Consider the following 23,596-nt stretch of genomic DNA (forward strand, 5'->3'; position numbering starts at 1 on the left):
TTGTAGAGAATATCCAGGATAGTTTTACAGGGCCAAATCATGTCGCCTGTTGAAAGAGGTGACCTTGCTCGGGTCCCAGGTGTGCGTTTCCTAAAATGGCTGCCATATACACGTCCACTGATAGGAGACGCGGAAGGTATTAAACTGATATGAACATTTACTAAACTCACCACTCCGAGTGCTGTTATTTATTTAATTTTTTTGTGGTGAGGCTTTACAGGACACAGTGCTTCTCCACGGGACATGTTAACTCACGGGCAGCTGGCTCATCAAGGAACCAGAGCAGCTTGAACGAGGTGACCTTGCTCGGGTCCCAGGTGTGCGGTTCCTAAAATGGCTGCCATATACACGTCCACTCTGATAGGAGACGCGGAAGGTATTAAACTGATATGAACAATACTCCACTCCTATCAGTAGGTCCGTCCCATTGTGATTTATGCCCCCCACCCACCGCGCAGGGATGGGGGCCGGGGAGAGGAAAGTAGGCCCCCCCATTGTGATTTATGGCCCCCACCCACCGCGCAGGGGTGGGGGCCGAGGGGGGGAGGACAGTAGGTCCCCCATTGTGATTTATGGCCCCCACCCACCGCGCAGGGGTTGGGGAGGACAGTAGCTCCCCCCAGTGTGTATCATGGGCTTTGAGGACAGGTGTCAATCCATACCTGCCAAGTGACCCTATGTAGGGGTAACAGTCCCTATTCTGCTCTGTGTCAGTGTGTATCATGGTCTCTGTGGACGGGGAACAGTCTCTATTCTGCTCTGTGTCAGTGTGTATCATGGTCTCTGTGGACGGTGAACAGTCTCTATTCTGCTCTGTGTCAGTGTGTATCATGGTCTCTGTGGACAGGGAACAGTCTCTATTCTGCTCTGTGTCAGTGTGTATCAGGGGCTTTGAGGACAGGTGTCAATCCATACCTGCCAAGTGACCCTATGTAGGGGGGACAGTCTCTATTCTGCTCTGTGTCAGTGTGTATCATGGTCTCTGTGGACGGTGAACAGTCTCTATTCTGCTCTGTCAGTGTGTATCATGGTCTCTGTGGACAGGGAACAGTCTCTATTCTGCTCTGTGTCAGTGTGTATCAGGGGCTTTGAGGACAGGTGTCAATCCATACCTGCCAAGTGACCCTATGTAGGGGGGACAGTCTCTATTCTGCTCTGTGTCAGTGTGTATCATGGTCTCTGTGGACAGGGAACAGTCTCTATTCTGCTCTGTGTCAGTGTGTATCAGGGGTTTTGAGGACAGGTGTCAATCCATATCTGCCAAGTGACCCTATGTAGGGGGAACAGTCCCTATTCTGCTCTGTGTCAGTGTGTATCAGGGGTTTTGAGGACAGGTGTCAATCCATATCTGCCAAGTGACCCTATGTAGGAGGAACAGTCCCTATTCTGCTCTGTGTCAGTGTGTATCAGGGGTTTTGAGGACAGGTGTCAATCCATATCTGCCAAGTGACCCTATGTAGGGGGAACAGTCCCTATTCTGCTCTGTGTCAGTGTGTATCAGGGGTTTTGAGGACAGGTGTCAATCCATATCTGCCAAGTGACCCTATGTAGGGGGAACAGTCTCTATTCTGCTCTGTGTCAGTGTGTATCAGGGATCATTAGGATAGGTGTCAATCCATATCTGCCAAGTGACCCTATGTAGGGGGAACAGTCCCTATTCTGCTCTTTGTCAGTGTGTATCAGGGATTTGACTATCTTTATTCAGATTCAAAAATTACAATTCCAGGAAAAATGTAACAAACATTTACAAGAACATGTTATGCACATCATAGAAACAACGTAAACCTCTTTAACACCTTAAGGACCAAACTTCTGGAATAAAAGGGAATCATGACATGTCACACATGTCATGTGTCCTTAAGGGGTTAAAGCCACAAACTTAAGACAAAAAATACGTACACACAATGTGTATGGGTTTGAAAGAATATTCTGAATCCTTACATGTTTACTTTATCGTTTGTTTGATTTTTGTGAACCATATATAAACTACAAGCAGCGTGAAAACTATAAAAACTCAAGTGGCCATGCTGATCAAATTAAATAGTATGCTTTACACAGCGTATAAGGGTGATGTCACAGCACAACGGGAATGTAACAGGGGAAGAGGTGAAAGTCATCCTCCCCCTCCCACGACCCCGCCATATCTGCCAAGTGACCCTATGTAGGGGTAACAGTCTCTATTCTGCTCTGTGTCAGTGTGTATCATGGTCTCTGAGGACAGGGAACAGTCTCTATTCTGCTCTGTGTCAGTGTGTATCAGGGGCTTTGAGGACAGGTGTCAATGTTAGGTGATTTCTGCCCTTTATGGATTAAAACCAGACTCTGCATCAACTGTGCAATTTTCCATGGGAGTTTTGCCATGGATCCCCCTCCGGCATGCCACAGTCCAGGTGTTAGTCCCCTTGAAACAACTTTTCCATCACTTTTGTGGCCAGAAAGAGTCCCTGTTGGTTTTAAAATTCGCCTGCCCATTGAAGTCAATGGCGGTTCGCGCGGTTCGCTGGTTCGCGAACATTTGCGGAAGTTCGCGTTCGCCGTTCGCGAACCGAAAATTTCGGGTTCGCGACAACACTACTGGAGATAATCAATTATCGCTCAGACACAGAGGAGGAGTATGTTGGATGTATTGCTTGTCTTTGCCTCTTCCCCTCCCACATTTTCCTGTCCTATTGTTTCCCCAGCAGGGTGTTGTCTCAGGGACACTGCCAGACCAGTTTAAACTAGCTGCCTAGTCCCTCCTCAATCTCCCATCAGTCCTTGCTATTGTCTGACCTCACCTTTCCTTGTAATATAGTGCTCTATGTAATCTATTGTATGTAAATGAGGCTGCTGGGGGTTTGTCAGAATATTTATATAGGCAGACATTTTTGTGCTAAGATAGAAATTTAAAGTGTATATTGCCAGAGTCACTCAGAACAGAGCAGACTCCATTTTGGGATTTCAGGCAAGACAGACACATAATTTCTTGCTATCTGTAACTAGCCAAACCAGGCTGAGTTTAGGAATGCTTTATATAAATAAAGCAATACAGTCTCAGCAAGGATGGGGGATGGATTACTAAGTCCAGAGACAAGTATATACATTATATATACTTGTATATATCTAACCACTATACACTTATTTTACTATTATATTAATTACATATAATTAGTATTATGTTAATAATATAGACCATTCATGGATAAATATTCATGAAGAAATATCGTATTATTTAACAAATATTAGTGGAATAGAAAAATAATGTCTCAAAACTCCACAAGAAAGCCAGATAACAGTTATAGACAAGACTTAGTAATTAATTTTACTTTCTAAATCTTACAAGGTCCCATTGTAAGCAAAGAGGTGAAATTAAGGTTTAGACATGTCAGAAAGTAGATTGCCGCCTCACAGTTTGGTTAAGAGAGAAAGAAATGCTTTGATGTGACACGTCTTGCGATTTACGCAGGCCATTTAGATAAGCCAAAATTACGTCAAAATCGTTATCAAAATTAGTTAACTCTTTTCAGGACAAGACTTTTTTGGTGGTGGTCTGTGAGTTAACTCCTATTGGCCTTATCAACTAATGACATACAGAAAGTTTGGCCCTTTAAAAAGTAAAGACAAAGGGAAGAGAGGGACATTCACATTCAAATTCGGACATGGACAGGACAGACATTAAGGACACTCTGGGACTAACACTCAACTCTCATACTCTTTGACTCAACTCAAGAAACACCTCCTGAACACTTAGAATTTTACTATAACTTTCCAAACCAATATCATATTCTCTTTCACACCTCCTTACAAACATTAACCACACTTCCATTCATTCCTGGGACTATCTAATCATCTGATGAGAACATCTACAACATAACTGGTAATTATGCTGGTTTTATTTAATTCATTTATAAAAAAAAGCAGGGTATATGCCTGGATAAATCCCGGTCAGATTTCAATATTTAGAAATCTTAGTTAACTAAAGAATATATAGTTATAAACATTCCATTCTGCAGGTGGAATCAAGATAATTATATATTAATGTGATATTTATCACGTGTTAGCATACCGCTGTTTTTATCCAGATATATTGATTTGCTCTGAAATAAGATAGTGTATCTTATGTAGAGTTAAATTCGGCTTTTGTAAAATCTGGTAGATTTGTTTCTTATTGGATGGTTCCATGGAATGGTTAATGATGTGAACATTGATTTAATTAAAATTGCAACAGAATAGGATATTATATGCCTAGGAGCGTCTAGCCAGCATTGAAAGGGTTACTCAGTTGATCTGACTGTGAGCCAAGATTTTATGGCTTTTCGCTGTGCTGTGTGAAGTTTTGTTTTCTGTGTTCTGTGTGAAGTACCCTCATAAATTGTGTAAGTCTTGACAGTTGATTGCTCTTAGCTGCTGGATTTGTTTAAACCTTGCCATATCATATACCAATGTTATACTAAATATTCACTGATTATTATCATGCAAGTTACACATTAGTGATGTCCCGAACGGTTCGCTGGCGAATAGTTCCTGGCGAACATGGCATGTTCGCGTCCGCCACCGCGGGCGAACACATGCAGTGTTCGGTCCGCCCCCTATTCGTCATCATTGAGTAAACTTTGACCCTGTACCTCACAGTCAGCAGACACATTACAGCCAATCAGCAGCACACCCTCCCTAGCAGACCCTCCCACCTATTGGACAGAATCCATTTTAGATTGATTCTGAAGCTGCAACCATTTTTTTTTTTTAATTTTTTTTTAGTGCATATAAATGTTACAAGCAGATACTCCCCCCAGACACTCTGTATTACTGCAGATACTCCCTCCAGACACCCTGTGTTACTGCAGATACTCCCTCCAGACACCCTGTGTTACTGCAGATACTCCCTCCAGACACCCTGTGTTACTGCAGATACTCCCTCCAGACACTCTGTGTTACTGCAGATACTCCCTCCAGACACTGACACAGAGCAGTATAGGAACTGTTCCCCCTACAAAGGGTCACTTGGCAGATATGGATTGACACCTATCCTAAGGATCCCTGATAAACACTGACACGGAGCCCTCCATGGGTGAAGATGGATTAATTTTTTTTTGCGCTCGGGTTTTTTATTTTATTTTTAAGTTCGACAGGTATGATGGCTTTTTATTTGCCCTTTTTGGGGGCTGAAAAATAAAGATTTTAGAAAAAAGAAGACGTTGAATAGTAAGTTGAATTTTACTTTACAGGGTAGTAATTTTATTCCCCCCTCACTATTTTTTAGGGTAGGTAGGGGCTTTTTTATTTGGTTGTGTGACTAGGGGCTTGGGGACCCCTAGTCACCTTTGATGGGAGAGGGGGGGATTTTCATTTAGGGCCCCCACACACTGCACACACTGCACACACACTGCATACAAAATGCACACTCTACACACTCTACACACACTGCATACACACTGCATACACTATACACACACTGCACTAACTATACACACACTGCACACACTATACACACACTGCATACGCCCTATACACACACTGCATACACACTATACACACACTGCATACACACTATAAACACACACTGTACACACTATACACATACTGTACACACTGCATACACTATGCACACACTACACACACTGCATACGCACTGCACACAATATACACACACTACACACACTGCATACACACTGCACACACTATACACACGGCACACACTATACACACTGCACACACTATACACACTGCACACACTATACACACACTGCATACACTATGCACACACTGCACACTCTATACACACACTGCACACACTGCACACACACTGCATACACACTGCAAACACTGCATACACTATGCACACACTATACACACTGCACACACTCTACACACACTGCATACACTATACACACTCTACACACACTGCATACACACTGCACACACTGCATACACTATACACACACTGCACTAACTATACACACACTGCACACACTATACACACACTGCATACACCCTATACACACACTGCATACACACTATACACACACTGCATACACACTATATACACACTATACACACTGCACACACTATACACACTGCATACACACTATACACACACTGCACACACTATACACACACTACACACACTATACACACACTATACACACACACTGTACACACTATACACACACTGTACACACTATGCACACACTGCATACACTATGCACACACTATACACACTACACACACTGCATACACACTGCACACAATATACACACACTACACACACTGCACACACTATACACACTGCACACACTATACACACAATGCACACACTACATGCACTACACACACTGCATACACACTATATACACACTATACACACACTGCACACACTATACACACACTGCACACACTATACACACACTACACACACTATACACACACTATACACACAATATACACACACACTGTACACACTATGCACACACTGTACACACTATGCACACACTGTACACACTATACACACACACTGCACACACTCTACACACACTGCACACACTATACACACACTATACACACACACTATACACACACTGTACACACTATACACACACTGCATAAACATACATTTAAAAAAATTGCGGTTGTTTTTTACATTTCAAAGTTGGGGAGGGGGGTGCCAAATAAATGATCCGCCCCGGGTGCCAAATGCTCCAGGTACGCCCCTGTATAGAGGGGAGCCATGTTACTCTGTATATAGGGAGGAGCCATGTTTACACTGTATATAGAGGGAGCCATGTTATTCTGTATATAGAGGGTGCCATGTTTACACGGTATATAGAGGGAAGCTGTCAGGGTACCTGAGGTCTCTACCTCTAAAAGAGGTAGAGACTTAGTAGTTTATCCGTCCAAACGAGCTGTTTCCTTCGTTCCTCGCGGTTCATCCAGTCACTTAAACACCGACCGCGAGGAATCCACGTCCTTTTCTAGCGGTACGCTCAATACGTGACGTCATGACGCTATCACGAGCGACCTGTCACTCAAGTGTCCGATATCCAATCGGTACTTGTCAGAGGCGTGTCTACCATCCGGAGCCAGGGTATTTAAGCTTACTTCTCACTTCAGCTCATTGCCCTGTCGTGGTTCTAGCTTGTCTAGTCACTCAGTGCTCTGGTATTCTAGTTTGCTCTTTTGGTTTTGACTCGGCTTGTTGTACTACCCTGCTTTCTCTGTTATCCCTTGACCCGGCTTGTCTCTCGCTTATCTGTCTTCTCGTTCCCTCGACCTCGGCTTGTCTCTGACTATTCTCTATTACTCTCGGTACGTTAGTCCGGCCATTCTAAGGCCCGGTATACGTACCTTTCCACTCTTTGTACTCTGCGTGTTGGGTCCCTGTCCCGATCCTGACATTACGACAGGGCCAATGGATCCTGCAGGTACAAACAGTCAGCTTGGTTCTTCTGATCCCAGGTTTGACGCCATGGAGCATAGGATGGATCAGATGGCTCTAGCACTACAGGCACTTTTGTCTCGTGCTAGTAACCCACCTGAGGAGACACGTACTCCTTCTATTTCTCCTGCAGTCTCAGGTCTAGAGGTAGCCACTGTAGGTGCTTCTTCCCGTATTACCCCACCGGTACGCTATGGCGGGTCACCGGAGAAGTGTCGTGGCTTTCTGAACCAGATTAGCATCCATTTCGAATTACAACCCCGCTCTTATCCTACAGATAGAGCGAAGGTTGGATTTGTTATTACTTTACTCATTGAGAAAGCTCTGAGATGGGCCAATCCTTTATGGGAGAATGATAATCCACTAGTCTATAATTATAATGCCTTTGTAGCTGCGTTTAGAAGAACTTTTGACCCTCCTGGTAGAAAGGTCAATGCAGCTAGATTACTGTTGCGCCTTAGACAGGACGATCGAACACTTGTGGATTATGCACTAGAGTTCAGGTCCTTGGCGGCAGAAGTTAAGTGGAACGAACAGGCTTATATAGATGTGTTTTTGAATGGGTTATCAGATGTAATTCTTGACGAGGTCGCTACTAGAGAACTCCCTGAGAATTTGGAGGATTTAATTTCTTTTATATCTCGTATTGATGAACGCCTAAGAGAGAGGCAGAACACTCGAGATAGGACCCGTAGACCCTCCTTTAAACTAGCGCCTACCTTTCAAAATTCTGAGTTCGAGGACTTACTGTCAGGATCGGGACAGGGATCCAACACGCAAAGTACAAACAGGTACAGGGTACGTATACCGGTCCTTAGAATGGCCGGGCTAACGTACAGAGAGTATAGAGAATGGTCAGAGACAAGCCGAGGTCGAGGGAACGAGAAGACAGGTAAGCGAGGAACAAGCCGGGTCAAGGATAACGGAGGTAAACAGAGTAAGGAAACAAGCCGGGTCGAAACCAAAAGGATAACTGAGAAACACCAGAGCACTGTGTGACTAGACAGGCTAGAACCACGACAGGGCAATGAGCAACAGGGCGAAGTATGTTTAAATACCCTGGCTAGAGAGGATAGACACGCCTCCGACGAAACCTGATTAGTCTGTCTCGGACTGAGTGACAGGTCGTTCCGGATTGGCGTGATGACGTCGGCCTCCGGGCACCATGCTACAAAAGGAAGAGACTCCCTCGCGGCCGGCGTTTGTGTGACCGGGTCGACCGCGAGGAACAGAGGAAACATGGCGTCCGGACGGATGAACGTCTAAGTCTCTACCTCTCTCGGAGGTAGAGACTTCAGGTACCCTGACAGTACCCCCCCCCTCAGATACGCCCACCGGGCGGAAAGAACCGGGACGAGATGGAAAGCGAGAGTGATACGCCCTGCGGAGACGAGGAGCATGAACATCCTCCTGAGGTACCCAACTCCTCTCCTCAGGACCGTATCCCTTCCAATCGACCAGATATTGTACTTTCCCCCGGGAGATACGAGAATCAATAATAGAGTTAACCTCATACTCCTCCTGACCCTCCACCTGAACAGGACAAGGAGGGGCTGTTGTGGAGGAGAACCTGTTACAAATAAGAGGTTTCAGCAACGACACATGAAACGAGTTAGGGATGCGTAAGGTATCAGGAAGAGCTAGACGATACGCAACTGGATTGATACGAGACAACACCCTGTAAGGTCCAATATAACGGGGAGCGAACTTCATGGAGGGCACCTTTAAACGGATGTTCCTCGTGCTCAACCATACCCTATCACCCGGAACAAAGAGCGGAGCCGCCCTTCTACGTTTATCAGCATGTTTCTTAACCAGCATAGAATTGTGCGTAAGGATTTGCCGAGTTTGATCCCACAACTTCCTCAGATTAGCAACATGAACATCAACCGACGGCACCCCCTGGGAAGGAGAAGCCGAAGGAAGAATAGACGGGTGAAAGCCATAATTCATGAAGAAGGGACTTGAATGAGTAGAATCGCAAACGAGATTGTTGTGCGCAAACTCTGCCCAAGGAATCAAACCGACCCAATCATCCTGGTGTTCGGAAACAAAACATCGCAAATATTGTTCAATTTTCTGGTTGGTACGCTCAGCAGCTCCATTAGACTGAGGGTGATAGGCAGAAGAAAAGTTCAATTTGATACCAAGTTGCGAACAGAAGGACCTCCAAAAACGGGAAATAAATTGGGAACCTCTGTCAGACACAATTTGAGAGGGTATCCCATGCAGGCGAAAAATCTCCCTAGCGAATATCTCGGCCAATTCGGGAGAAGATGGAAGTTTAGGCAGAGGAATGAAGTGTGCCATCTTAGTGAATCTGTCAACCACGGTGAGGATAACAGTCTGTTTTTTAGAGATAGGTAGATCGACAATAAAGTCCATGGCCAAGCAGGACCACGGCTTCTCTGGAACTTCTAAGGGGTGCAGGAATCCACAAGGAAGCGTATGAGGTTGTTTGGTCTTAGTACAAACCTCACATGCAGCGATGAAATCTTTAGTATCCCTACGTAAAGCAGGCCACCAGAAATCCTTAGAGATCAACGCAAAAGTCTTGCGAATACCAGGATGTCCCGCCATCTTGCTGTTATGGAAACACTGCAACAGTTCCAGTTGAAGAGCAGGAGGAACGAAATGTCGACCCACAGGGGTCTGTCTAGGTGCTAAATGTTGTAGCTTAACGATCTCGGCCAGTAACGGAGAATGAATCCTGAGATTCGTATTAGCAACAATATTGCATTTCGGAACTATAGAGGAAAGAACCGGCTCAGGTACCGTAGAAGGTTCATACTGGCGAGATAAGGCATCGGCTTTAGAATTTTTTGAACCAGGTCTATAAGTCAGCACATAGTTGAAGTGAGTCAGGAATAAGGACCAACGAGCCTGCCTAGAGGACAGGCGCTTAGCCTCCCCAATGTAGGACAAGTTCTTGTGGTCCGTCAGGATAGTAATAGGGTGTAAGGTTCCCTCTAATAAATGTCTCCATTCCTTTAAGGCTTTAATGACTGCTAAGAGTTCTCTGTCGCCGATGTCATATCTGCTCTCAGGGCCCGAAAGTTTCCTAGAAAAAAAACCACATGGGTGCAATGGTTTATCTACCCCCAATCTTTGTGACAGAACCGCCCCAACTCCTGTCTCAGAGGCATCGACCTCGAGCAGGAACGGTAAGGTCGTATCCGGATGGACTAGTAATGGAGCAGAAGCAAAAAGTTCTTTGAGACTCTTGAAAGCAGCTAGAGCATCAGTAGACCATGTCTTAGTATCCGCCCCTTGTTTGGTCATATTGGTGATGGGCGCAATAATAGACGAGTAGCCCTTAATGAAGCGTCTATAATAATTAGAGAAGCCAATAAATCTCTGGATAGCTTTGAGTCCCTGAGGCAATGGCCAATCTAAAATAGACTGGAGTTTGTCAGGATCCATCTTAAAGCCCTCCCCAGAAATCACGTATCCAAGAAAGTCTATCTGGGTCTGGTCAAAACTGCATTTCTCAAGTTTACAGTACAAACCATGTTGCAAAAGTTTGTGTAATACCTGTCTGACTTGTCGATGGTGGGTCTCAATCTCTTTAGAGTGTATGAGTATGTCATCCAGGTAGACAATAACACAATCATGTTGAAATTCCCTAAGAACTTCGTTAATCAAATCTTGGAAAACTGCAGGTGCGTTACAGAGACCAAAAGGCATGACCGTATACTCATAATGACCATAGCGGGTATTAAACGCTGTCTTCCACTCATGGCCTTGCTGAATTCTCACCAAGTTGTACGCCCCTCTGAGGTCCAGCTTGGTGAAAATCTTAGAGCCCTTTAACCGATCAAAGAGTTCTGTAATCAAGGGGATAGGATAGGCATTCCTGATGGTTATTTTATTCAACCCTCGATAATCGATACAAGGTCTGAGTGACCCATCCTTCTTCTTAACAAAAAAGAACCCAGCCCCGGCAGGAGATGAGGATCTCCTGATAAATCCCTTGTCTAAATTCTCCTGAATATACTCCTCTAAAACAGCATTCTCTTTAGTGGATAGAGGGTATACATTGCCCCTAGGAGGCATGGTACCAGGTAATAGGTTAATTTTACAATCAAAGGACCTGTGTGGAGGTAGAGTATCAGCGTTCTTTTTATCGAATACTGCCTTTAAGTCCATGTACAAAGGAGGTATCTGTCTCTCTTTAGGCTGGGTAGTAATGTCAGGTGTGTAAATTACAGCCAAAGGGGATACCTTCTGTAAACACCTCTCCTGACAACCCTGACCCCACGAGAGTATCTCCCCTAACTCCCAATCGATAGTAGGGTTATGTCTCTTTAACCATGGATACCCCAGGACTATGGGAACGGAAGGGGACGAAATAAGCATAAGAGATATACTCTCCTCGTGTAAGATACCAACAGACAGGCTCATGGATATAGTCTCACGAGTAATAACAGGCTCGAGTAGTGGTCTACCATCAATGGCCTCAACGGCCAAGGGAGTCTCTCTTAACTGGGAAGGAATAGTGTGCTTAGTGGCAAAGGCTTGATCGATAAAATTCTCAGCAGCGCCGGAATCTATCAATGCCACGGTCTTAAGTACTTCCTTCTTCCATGTTAAAGAAACTGGTAGTAAAAGCCTGTGATTTTTGTAATTATGCGTAGAGGACAAAATAGAAACACCCAAGGCCTGTCCTCTAGAGAAACTTAGGTGCGGGCGTTTCCCGAGCGAACAGGACAATTCAGGCGTAAATGACCTCTGACTCCACAATACATACACAATCCCTCCCTTCTCCTGTACAGTCTCTCCTCTTCTGAGAGATGAGTATTGCCTATCTGCATAGGTTCAGGAATCAGTGAGGTATTGGACTCAGGACTTAGAAATGCGGGTGCTAATTTAAAGGCAGGTCTTAGGTTCCTCTCTCGAGTGTTCTGTCTTTCTCTTATACGTTCATCAATACGAGAAATGAACGAAATTAAGTCCTCTAAATTCTCTGGTAGCTCCCTAGTAGCAATTTCGTCAAGGATAACATCTGATAACCCGTTCAAGAATACATCCATATAAGCCTGTTCATTCCACTTAACTTCTGACGCCAGAGACCTGAACTCTAGTGCATAATCCACTAATGTTCGGTTCTCCTGTCTCAGGCGCAACAGTAATCTGGCTGCATTGACCTTTCTACCAGGGGGGTCAAAAGTTCTTCTAAAAGCAGCTACAAAGGCAGCATAATTGTATACCAACGGGTTATCGTTCTCCCATAATGGGTTAGCCCATCTCAGAGCTTTCTCAATGAGTAAGGTGATAATAAACCCAACCTTTGCCCTATCGGTAGGATAGGAGCGAGGTTGCAATTCAAAGTGAATGCTGATCTGGTTTAAAAAACCACGACACTTCTCAGGTGACCCACCATAACGTACAGGTGGAGTAACACGGGAAGAGGCACCTACAGTAGCTACCTCTAGGCCTGAACCTACAGAGGAAATAGGAGTAGGACGCGTCTCCTCTGGAGGATTATTAGCACGAGACAACAATGCCTGTAGTGCTAAGGCCATTTGGTCCATTCTGTGTTCCATGGCGTCAAACCTGGAATCAGAGGAACCAACCTGACTGTTTGTACCTGCAGGATCCATTGGCCCTGTCGTAATGTCAGGATCGGGACAGGGATCCAACACGCAAAGTACAAACAGGTACAGGGTACGTATACCGGTCCTTAGAATGGCCGGGCTAACGTACAGAGAGTATAGAGAATGGTCAGAGACAAGCCGAGGTCGAGGGAACGAGAAGACAGGTAAGCGAGGAACAAGCCGGGTCAAGGATAACGGAGGTAAACAGAGTAAGGAAACAAGCCGGGTCGAAACCAAAAGGATAACTGAGAAACACCAGAGCACTGTGTGACTAGACAGGCTAGAACCACGACAGGGCAATGAGCAACAGGGCGAAGTATGTTTAAATACCCTGGCTAGAGAGGATAGACACGCCTCCGACGAAACCTGATTAGTCTGTCTCGGACTGAGTGACAGGTCGTTCCGGATTGGCGTGATGACGTCGGCCTCCGGGCACCATGCTACAAAAGGAAGAGACTCCCTCGCGGCCGGCGTTTGTGTGACCGGGTCGACCGCGAGGAACAGAGGAAACATGGCGTCCGGACGGATGAACGTCTAAGTCTCTACCTCTCTCGGAGGTAGAGACTTCAGGTACCCTGACACTTACGTATTTCTGAACCTATGCAGATAGGCAGTACTCATCTCACAGAGAGGGAGAGACAGTACAGAAGAAGGGAGGGTTTATGTATGTATTGTGGAGTCAGAGGTCATTTACGCCTAAATTGTCCTAATCGTTCGGGAAACGCTCGCACCTAAGTTTCTCTAGAGGACAGGCCTTGGGTGTTTCTACTTTGTCCTCTATTCACAACTACAAAGAGTTCAGGCTTCTGTTACCCGTTTCTTTAAAGTGGGAAAAGGGAGTAGTCAAGACTATGGCACTAATCGATTCTGGAGCTGCTGAGAGCTTTATAGATCAGGGTTTTGCTGCCAAGCATGCTATTCCATCCCAGTTAAAAGAGACACCACTGGCTGTTGAGGCCATCGATGGTAGACCGTTACTTGAGCCTGTCATTTTCCGTGAGACCATAACGATTAACTTAACTGCTGGCATCCTACATAGAGAGGACATATCCTGCTCATTTCTTCTCCGTCTATTCCCATAGTCCTGGGGTACTCCTGGTTGAGGAGACATAACCCGATTATTAATTGGGAGTCAGGGGAGATAGTTTCATGGGGACAGAATTGTCAAGGGAAATGCTTGCGGAAGGTCTCACCTCTTTGCTTAACCAACACCTCGACTAACTCTGACAATCCTACAGAGACACAAATTCCGTCTCAGTATCTAGATTTAAAGGCAGTGTTTGACAAAAAGAAAGCCGATACCTTACCCCCACACAGGTCCTTTGATTGCAAAATTAACCTACTCCCTGGTACCATGCCGCCCAGAGGTCATGTATACCCGTTATCTACGAAAGAGAACTCAGTTCTAGAGGAGTATATTCACGAAAATTTAGACAAGGGATTCATTAGGAGGTCCTCCTCTCCTGCCGGGGCTGGATTTTTTTTTGTTAAAAAGAAGGATGGTTCTTTAAGACCTTGTATTGATTATCGAGGCCTAAATAAGATAACCATTAAAAATGCCTACCCGATTCCCTTGATCACCGAACTCTTCGATCGTTTGAAGGGCTCTACAATTTTCACCAAGTTAGATCTCAGAGGGGCATATAACTTGGTGAGAATCCAGCAGGGACATGAGTGGATGACGGCATTCAATACTCGATATGGCCACTATGAATATACAGTCATGCCTTTTGGGTTATGCAATGCACCAGCTGTATTCCAGGATCTGATAAATGAGGTTCTTAGGGAATTTCAGCAAGATTGCGTCATTGTATACCTAGATGATATACTCATACATTCTAGTGAGATTGAGACTCATCACAAGCAAGTCAGGAGGGTTTTGCACAAGCTTCTTCAGCATGGCTTGTACTGCAAGTTGGAGAAATGTAGCTTTGATCAGACCCAGGTAACCTTTCTCGGCTATGTGATCTCGGGGGAGGGATTTAAGATGGATCCGGATAAGCTCCAGTCCATTCTAGAGTGGCCTTTACCCAAAGGTCTTAAAGCCGTACAGAGATTTATTGGTTTTTCTAATTATTATAGGCGCTTTATTAAGGGTTATTCTTCAATTATCGCACCTATCACCAATATGACCAAACAGGGGGCTGATACTAAGAATTGGACTACTGAAGCTCTTCTTGCGTTCAAAACTCTCAAGGAGCTTTTCGCTTCCGCTCCAATTTTAGTTCACCCCGACACTTCCCTGCCTTTTCTACTTGAGGTAGACGCATCAGAGACTGGTTTAGGTGCTGTCCTATCTCAAAGGTTGGGTGTTGATAAACCATTACATCCATGTGGATTTTTCTCTAAAAAATTGTCTGGTACAGAGAGCAGATATGACATTGGTGACAGAGAATTACTAGCGGTTATCAAGGCTTTGAAAGAGTGGAGACATTTATTGGAAGGTACATTACATCCTGTTACCATTCTAACGGACCACAAAAATTTGTCTTATATCGGAGAGGCCAAGCGTTTGTCCTCCAGGCAGGCTCGTTGGTCGTTATTTCTTACCCATCTCAATTACGTTCTGACTTACAGACCTGGGTCAAAAAATTCTAAAGCCGATGCGCTATCTCGCCAATATGAGCCTTCTGCTTCAGTTGAACCACTTTTGTCCTCCATTGTACCCAAATGCAATATTATTGCTAATACCAGTCTCAAGATCCATTCTCCGCTACTTGACCAGATCTTGAAGTCACAACATCTGGCACCCGGAAACACTCCTGAGGGAAGAAACTTTGTCCCTCCTGAACTCCAACTGGAGCTCTTACAATGTTTTCACGAAAGTAAAGTAGCTGGTCATCCTGGTATTCGCAAGACATACTCTCTGATATCCAAGGATTTCTGGTGGTCTTCACTACGAAAAGATATTGAGGAGTTCGTCGCAGCTTGTGAGACTTGTGCCAAGACTAAACAACCTCATACATCTCCTTGTGGTCTGTTACACCCCTTGGACATTCCTGAGAAACCTTGGTCCGGTTTGTCCATCGACTTTATCGTAGATTTACCTGCTTCCAAGAGACAGACTGTTATTCTCACGGTGGTGGATAGATTTACAAAGATGGCCCATTTCGTGCCATTACCTAAACTTCCGACTTCTCCTGAATTGGCAGAGATTTTTGCGAGAGAAGTTTTTCGCCTACATGGGATTCCTTCGGAGATTGTTTCTGATAGAGGTTCTCAATTTGTCTCACGTTTCTGGAGATCCTTTTGTTCTCAAATGGGAATCAAATTGAACTTCTCCTCTGCCTATCACCCTCAGTCTAATGGAGCTGCTGAACGCACCAATCAAAAGATCGAGCAGTATCTACGTTGCTTTGTTTCCGAACACCAGGACGATTGGGTCGGTTTGATTCCTTGGGCGGAGTTCGCACACAATAACCTTGTTTGTGATTCAACTCGCTCTAGCCCTTTCTTCATGAACTATGGCTTTCATCCTTCAATTTTTCCTTCGGTTTCCTCTTCTCAGGGGATACCGTCGGTTGATGATCATGTCGCCAACCTGAAGAAATTATGGGATCAGACTCGGCAAATTCTGTTACATAATTCCTCGTTGTTCAAGAGACACGCTGACAAGCATAGAAGAGCGGCTCCGGTCTTTGTTCCTGGGGATAGGGTGTGGCTGAGCACTAAGAATATTCGCCTAAAAGTTCCATCTATGAAATTTGCTCCTCGCTACATAGGTCCTTACAGGGTTCTCACTCGTATCAACCCGGTTGCGTATCGCCTTGCTCTGCCACCTGCCTTACGCATTCCTAACTCTTTTCATGTCTCCTTGTTGAAACCTCTTATTTGCAACAAATTCTCCTCTAAGGTTTCCTCACCTCGTCCTGTTCAGGTGGAGGGTCGGGAGGAGTACGAGGTCAGCTCCATCATTGATTCCAGAATTTCAAGGGGAAAATTGCAATATCTGGTTAACTGGAGGGGATATGGTCCTGAGGAGAGGAGTTGGGTACCTCAGGAGGACGTTCATGCTTCTCGCCTTCGCAGAGCATTTCACCTCCGCTTTCCATCTCGTCCCGGTTCCTTCCGCCCGGTGGGCGTATCTGAGAGGGGGGGTACTGTCAGGGTACCTGAGGTCTCTACCTCTAAAAGAGGTAGAGACTTAGTAGTTTATCCGTCCAAACGAGCTGTTTCCTTCGTTCCTCGCGGTTCATCCAGTCACTTAAACACCGACCGCGAGGAATCCACGTCCTTTTCTAGCGGTACGCTCAATACGTGACGTCATGACGCTATCACGAGCGACCTGTCACTCAAGTGTCCGATATCCAATCGGTACTTGTCAGAGGCGTGTCTACCATCCGGAGCCAGGGTATTTAAGCTTACTTCTCACTTCAGCTCATTGCCCTGTCGTGGTTCTAGCTTGTCTAGTCACTCAGTGCTCTGGTATTCTAGTTTGCTCTTTTGGTTTTGACTCGGCTTGTTGTACTACCCTGCTTTCTCTGTTATCCCTTGACCCGGCTTGTCTCTCGCTTATCTGTCTTCTCGTTCCCTCGACCTCGGCTTGTCTCTGACTATTCTCTATTACTCTCGGTACGTTAGTCCGGCCATTCTAAGGCCCGGTATACGTACCTTTCCACTCTTTGTACTCTGCGTGTTGGATCCCTGTCCCGATCCTGACAGAAGCCATGTTACTCTGTATATAGAGAGGAGCCATGTTTACACTGTATATAGAGGGAGCCATGTTTACACGGTATATAGAGGGAAGCCATGTTACTCTGTATATAGAGATAAGCCATGTTACTCTGTATATAGAGGGAGCCATGTTTACACTGTATATAGAGGGAAGCCATGTTACTCTGTATATAGAGGGAGCCATGTTATTCTGTATATAGAGCGAAGCCATGTTACTCTGTATATAGAGGGAGCCATGTTATTCTGTATATAGAGGGAGCCATGTTTACACTGTATATAGAGGGAAGCCATGTTACTTTGTATATAGAGAGGAGCCATGTTTACACTGTATATAGAGGGAGCCATGTTACTATCTGAGGTGGTTAACTATGATTGGCCCTGGCATGTCTGTTAGTCTGGCCTGCATGGTTGTATGGCATGAATAAAAGTAGCATGTTTCAACTATATTAGTAGTTAGACTAGTTTGCACTAAAAATGTGCAAATGGGGAGTTTGCGTTTGTGCAAATGGACTGTTTGCGGTTGTTTGCGGTGCGTTAATTGGGGAGTTTGGTCTGTCACTGTGAAGCGGGCGTAACCCTTACACTACCTGATCGATACAACATCATACCTGATGTTTTAAAGCACGTTATTCCAAACAATTTAGGAATGTTAGGTGATTTCTGCCCTTTATGGATTAAAACCAGACTCTGCATCAACTGTGTAATTTTCCATGGGAGTTTTGCCATGGATACCCCTCCGGCATGCCACAGTCAAGGTGTTAGTCCCCTTGAAACAACTTTTCCATCACTTTTGTGGCCAGAAACAGTCCCTGTGGGTTTTAAAATTCGCCTGCCCATTGAAGTCTATGGCGGTTCGCCCGGTTCGCCGGTTCGCGAACGTTTGCGGAAGTGCCCGTTCGCGAACCGAAAATTTAGTGTTCGCGACATCACTATTACACATTATTATTTTATTATTATGTCACAATAAATTATATTTTTATAATCAAATTGTGATTTATTTGTATGGAGTAAAAATCCTCTAAATGATGACGTTCTCTAGGAGTTAAGAGAATTAAAATAGTGGGTAATTCTCAAGATATCAATTTTGATATAATAAAAATTATTAAATTAATTTTAGATTTTTATGAAAATATTATTTTAATATTTATCACCCCATAAATATCCCCTCAGGTTTAAATGTGTGTATAAATTGTAAGTGCTGGCTTGCATTAAACAGACCTGCTTGACCCTTTCTTGAAGCCTTGGCTCATGCTTGGGGGATGGGATAACTACACTCTTGGGGATTGCTATATCACAATACTCCCCTGAGTATAAGCTCTTGGAAGAGCTTGTTCCTGATACGTTTTCTGGATTAGGAGAGGTCTACTCACTGGAAGCTGGATCCTGGTCTAGGGGCTATGGCTCTGATAGTCTGTTGGCCTTTCCCAAGAGGCGTAGTTTTCCCATTTGTAGATCCAGTGTCCTGCATGTTAACGACCTGGATGCCCTCCCACTTGGTTGGACAAAGTTGTTGCTGGGGACGGTGGGTGCAGTCTCCCTCCTCCGTGCCGAGTGGGTAGAGGCCAGCGGCGCTCTTCCCCGTAGACAGCGGTTCAGCTGGGTTGGTTGGTGGGCCATCAGGCCCCAGAACAGAGGCCAGCTCTTCTGCTGGGAGGAGGTCAGTAGAGGCCATAGTTCCCTCTCCTGCACTTGGACCATGGTTGGGAATGGGCAGTTGGGGAACTGGGTAGGCTGCCCACCATCCCTGTAGGGCTGGTGCAGAGACCCTGGTCCCATCTGCACCATCCATGCTAGGGGGCTTGCCTCTGGACGATAGCCCCAACCGCTGAGGAGTGAGTCTCCACTCCCTGTAACCCACACTGCAGCTGCGGAGAGAGAGCGACTGTTCCTCTGCTGGGGAGTGAGACCAGCTGTCTCCACTCCCTGTAACTCACTCTGCCGCTGGGAAGTGAGACCGGCCGTCTCCCCTTCCTGTAATGCACTCTGCCGTTGGGGAGAGAGATCGACTGTCTCTTCTCCCAATAACACATGCTGCCGCTGAGGAGTGAGACCAACTGTCTCCCCTCCCTGTAATGCACTCGGCCGCTGGGGAGAGAGACCGACTGTCTCTTCTCCCAATAACATATGTTGCCGCTGGGGAGTGAGACCGACCGTCTCCCCTCCCTGTAATGTACTCTGCTGCTGGGGAGAGAGACCGGTTGTCTCCCCTCCCTGTAACATACTGTCACGGTTCACTCCTTAGTTGGTATGTCTTCGTGCTATACCCATACTCACCACACTCACTGTTTGGCACTGTTCCTCATTTCTATTCACTTTAGCACTTCAGCTAGTCCTTGTTAAGCACATTTATAGTTTGGTTTCACCCTTCCCTCCTTGTCAGATCATTGTTTCCTGTTTCCTGGTTCCTGTGATTCTGACTCCGCACTCTTCCATCCTGTACCCTGCATCCCTTGGTCTTGTATCCAGCATTCCTTGGTCTTGTGTTCCTGTGTCCTCTGGTCCGGTGTTCCTGTGTCCTCTGGTCCGGTGTTCCTGCATGCTTTGGTTCTGTGTTCCTGTCCTCTGATCTCATCCAGTGACTCTGACCCAGCATCCTTTGTTCGTATATCCTGCTTCTGGCCTTGCTTCCTGGTGTCATTGTATCTGTCTTGTGGCTCTGGACCTGTGTCCTGCCGATTGCTCGTGGGGACTGCATGATCCTGCCCAAGTGTATTCCTTATACCAAAGGACTGTTCTGTATACTCTGCCTGCACTATTCATGCTAATCCTAGTTTATTGTATATATTTGTTTTTTGGCATTGTATATTTGTATATTGTTTTGATTATCCTTTGTCTTTTGGTTTTCATTATAATATATATTTATATTTATTCAATTCATTGTGTCTTGGCATTTACTCTCTGCAAATTGGGTTCCCACACTTAAAGGGATATTGCTGTTCCAGGGCAGCAACCCTTCCTGTCCTGACATAATAATCTGACCATTTGGAATCAGTAGAGAATATGTCTGGGATCAAAATGAATAGTATTGTTGGTAATCACGCTGATTCACAGCAAGAGTATGATCTTATTAAGGTTTGTTGTAATCAGTTAAGCCAAATCCAGCGGCAGATAGAAAAGGCATCTACATTATGCATTTCTACTATAGATGCCTCTTGTCAGATTCAGAAACCTATTCTAAGTAGTCTGAGCTTCAATCCAGTCACAAACATATATGTGATTCTTTGTTCTTACAGTTACTTGATTGCGAAAAATGGCTAAGAAAACCTCCTGTTATAAGTCGGGTGTATGTACTTCTCCATGTTTCTCTTAAAGACATCTCTCGAAAAAAGTCGTTATCCTATCTGCAGAAACAGTTAAGTGTTATGCACAATAATTATATTGCCTTGCTACCCGAAGTACAGTTTCTCATAGACCTATTGCAGGAAAGGAAGGGTTTCTTTGTATCTGATAATAATGATGATACTACATTTCCTAATCTGCAAAGTCTCCCTATTGTTCATAGTATTCCTAATTCTCCTGACTCTGACTTGGGTTTCGGGGGACTGGCTTGTTGATCCTCCCGACTGCAAAACCGAAATTCATCATGAGTTAAAAGCTGGATGCCTTCCTGCCCAGGCTGAAGGAGACGATATTGAGGAGTTGTATAGTACCGGCGATTATCTCATGGACTGTGTCTTTGATGAACTTGGTGCTCAATGTATAGCAGCTTTAGGGGATGAGCTGTCTGAATTTGAAGAAAGTACTAATACTCAGTTTCCTAATATTCTCTCTTTACCAGAGACATACTATGCCCTTGCACCGCCTCTTTTTTGCAAAATCTACTCGCCTATACCCAGGGTGAAGATACTGACTTCCAGGATGAGCACTCTCGATACTATTCAGGAGGGTACAAGTCAGGTCAGAGAGTGTCACCAGCCATGCCTGCCCAGCAGCGAAGCAGAAACAGACTCACCAGAGACTTCTACACCACTGTCCTCTATTGTAGAAGAATCTCTTCTGCCACCTGCTTCCGAGGCACATCATGCTCCGGAACAGCCATCTCTTGATGGTGAAATTCAACTACCAATACCCGAGGTTGAGAATCCAGCACCCAATGTGCTTGCTCTCGCCTTTGAACTTGAAGCTGTAAATACCGCTCTTCAAACTACAAGCTCTGGTAGAACAATACCTCTGTTGCAAGAGGATACACAAAATACCTCATTTGTACTAAAACAAAGCATTGATGACTCTCCCAATCAGCTGCTTAACCAAACTTCAAAAGAAGAAAGTGAAACCGAACAAGACGGTAGCCTTTGAATATCTGGTATCTGTTCCCTCGCTGAAGGAAACTCCTTCTTTGACTTATCAGTTGCCATAATGTCTGTTAATTCATCATTACCACAGGAAGACAACTTGTGCCTCACAAAGGCGGAGGTGCAGAAAGGTCAAGAAGTGTAACTCCACAAATGGAACATTCTATGGTTAATGATGATCATAAACTAGAGACTACAGATGAGGTAAAGGACACTGATGCTACCTCCCATTCTAGAGCCTTAAGGTCTGAGTATTTACATGGATCAGACACTCTGAATCTTAATGTAGAATATTCTTGTACTGAGCAGTCTCCAAATGACATGGCCAATGCTGAATTATACTCCACAAAATTATCTGATCAGATGACTGAGCTGTTATTGGAATTCCCTTATGGAATAAAAAATTACGTGTCAGAACTTGCTGATAAAGTAACTAACCCTGTATTTTCACCCATTATGGAATTACAAAGTCCGGTTGGTAATGGATGTTCCTCACATGAAGAACCACCTAGACTTCAGCAAGTATTAAAGGAAGAAGTGCCTTCAATTAAGTTTTTCTTTGCCATTAAAAGAACTACCTCAAGCTGAGCACACAAATGATGAAGAGAATAATTTAGGTGACCATGTATCTCTATCCGTTAAAGAAGGCCTACCTCAACTTGAGAGAGAATCGTCCCTACTTCTGGAAAATTCATGTTCTGAGAAATTAAGTGAGCCGCCCCTTAATGCCTTCTTGCATCCTGGAGAGAAAGGCTCACAAGGAACTCCCGATCCTGCGTTTTTTAGAGACCCTTCTATAAGGGTCCTCCTTAAACAAAGGGATCCTTCTCTCGTGATCCTAGTAGTACCAACCCAAATTAACTTAGAGGCTATTTGTCCCTCTAAAGAAGTTGCATGTTCCTGTCTTTGATGTCTTTGTTCCTAGGATCACTCAAGCCAGAAACCCAGTCAGATCCAGGACTACTGAGTGATGCCCCTCTATACAGCAAAAACCTTGTGTCTCGTAGGACGGTATGTTTGGTAGTTACTGGTAATACGTTTTCCTTACCATATCTGCCTCTAATTCCTGTTTATGTGTCTTCCTTTCTGATGTCCCATTTTATTCTATAGTCCTTGCTCTTCTATGTCTCTATCCTGCCTCGCTGGTTTCTACCTTGTGACTTCCCACCTTTCATAGAAACATAGAAACATAGAAACATAGAATGTGACGGCAGATAAGAACCATTCGGCCCATCTAGTCTGCCCAGTTTTCTAAATACTTTCATTAGTCCCTGGCCTTATCTTATAGTTAGGATAGCCTTATGCCTATCCCACGCATGCTTAAACTCCTTTACTGTGTTAACCTCTACCACTTCAGCTGGAAGGCTATTCCATGCATCCACTACCCTCTCAGTAAAGTAATACTTCCTGATATTATTTTTAAACCTTTGTCCCTCTAATTTAAGACTATGTCCTCTTGTTGTGGTAGTTTTTCTTCTTTTAAATATAGTCTCCTCCTTTACTGTGTTGATTCCCTTTATGTATTTAAATGTTTCTATCATATCCCCCCTGTCTCGTCTTTCCTCCATGCTATACATGTTAAGATCCTTTAACCTTTTATCCTGCAATCCATGAACCAGTTT

Source organism: Pelobates fuscus, chromosome 3 (genome assembly GCF_036172605.1).
Source record: "Pelobates fuscus isolate aPelFus1 chromosome 3, aPelFus1.pri, whole genome shotgun sequence".
Lineage (NCBI taxonomy): Eukaryota > Metazoa > Chordata > Amphibia > Anura > Pelobatidae > Pelobates > Pelobates fuscus.